General features: G+C 26.9%; 1 long non-coding RNA gene across 1 annotated transcript; it reads left to right on the top strand.

Moving 5' to 3' along the window:
• The first annotated feature begins 19 nt into the window (after window positions 1-19).
• LOC111432008 lies at window positions 20-806 on the top strand. Its single transcript, XR_002708595.1, has 3 exons — window positions 20-327; window positions 412-486; window positions 617-806. It is a non-coding gene; the product is annotated as an uncharacterized LOC111432008 (long non-coding RNA).
• The last annotated feature ends 691 nt before the right edge of the window (window positions 807-1497 follow it).

Here is a 1497-nt window from a genome sequence, read left to right on the forward strand (position 1 = left end):
TTTTTTTTTTTTTTTTTTTTTTTTTTTTTTTTTTTTTTTTTTTTTGTACCTTTATAGCTTGTAATTTACAAAGCCCATAATCGGCTTAAAACTTGTACTTAGCACAGTAGTTTCTTTCAGATGTACAGCTGAAGTCTCGGTTCTTTTGTTCCTTCTAAACTCTCTCTTTCTCTCCCCATATCCTTTTTCTTTCTCATATTTTAAGAATCAGCCATTGATTGTTGGGTGTAGCCAGTCCTGCCTATTGTTCGTTATTTTAGTAGGAAGCTGCTTTTGTCTGTAATCATCATGTGTTATGAGCCTGAGCATCATCAGCACTCTACATAGGTATGCATCAATAATAATTGTCAGAGGTTCATAGTGTTTGAGTCGACTGTACTAACGATATCATGATGTTTTCTTCTGTAGCAGATTGCATTCAAAGTGTTCAGCCTTTTGAGTGAGGGCTATCAGTATGGTTCTATTCTAATCAATAGCTTGTTTGTGGTGGGTATCTAATCATCCTTTCAACTCAATTGCATAGGATTTTAATGTTTTTTTTAACCGATACGTCAATTCTAGCTGTTTTATCTATTGCTGTTTTATCTATTGAACTATGCTCGAATTGTATTTACAGATTTACTATATTTGGATATTGGGAAGGCCGGAGTAAAGTGAAACTGATAAATGTAAGTACTCATATCTCGATCAGGTATATAGATGAGTGATGTTATGTATATTGTATATTAAGATCTACGTTCTTAGTTAAGATGCTTTATGTTTGAATCTTCTCATCTTTAAATGCTTTGTTGAATTAAAAAAAAAAAGGGAAAGAATATAATTGACTTGAAACTGATATATTGAATTAAAGCTGTTATTTACAGATGATTCTCGATAAGATAAGAGATTAATTTAAGGCTATTCTTACTTCTCACGAGATGAATTTATTGGATTTTAAATTTATATTATTATTATTATTTTGTATTTATTGGTGTATATTACTTGTGAACGATACCTAACTTGTAGCTTCACTAAATGAAAGAATGAGATTCCAATTTTTTTAAGAATGAATAAATAAAAATAAAAAATTAATTTCAATATCTTAACTTTTATTTGTCTTTTACAAATATTTTATTCTCTTTTTGCCTTTTTCTTTGTGATAATCTCTGCATGTAATTTAATTTGATTCCTTGTTAATAATTTACTTTTTGCTTATTTTGATTTAAAAAATATTTAGCAAAAATAATCTTTCAAATGTATTTATATTGGATAATTTGTTTTATTTATTTATTTATTCTTATTATTCTTTTTGGCATAAATGATTATTGCGTTTGGTTGTCGTAAAATATATGACTTTAATTTACTAAAGTCATGAAAATTATTTCATAAAAAATTGAAAAATACTTTAGGTTAAAAAAATATTTTGTGGTCCAATTTAATATTTCAAGAAAGTTTATAAATCTTGGGTCAAGTCAAACATGGAAAAGAAGAGATGGTTTTTTTTTTTTTTTTTTTTTT

This window comes from Cucurbita moschata, unplaced genomic scaffold (assembly GCF_002738365.1).
Source record: "Cucurbita moschata cultivar Rifu unplaced genomic scaffold, Cmos_1.0 Cmo_Scf00037, whole genome shotgun sequence".
Lineage (NCBI taxonomy): Eukaryota > Viridiplantae > Streptophyta > Magnoliopsida > Cucurbitales > Cucurbitaceae > Cucurbita > Cucurbita moschata.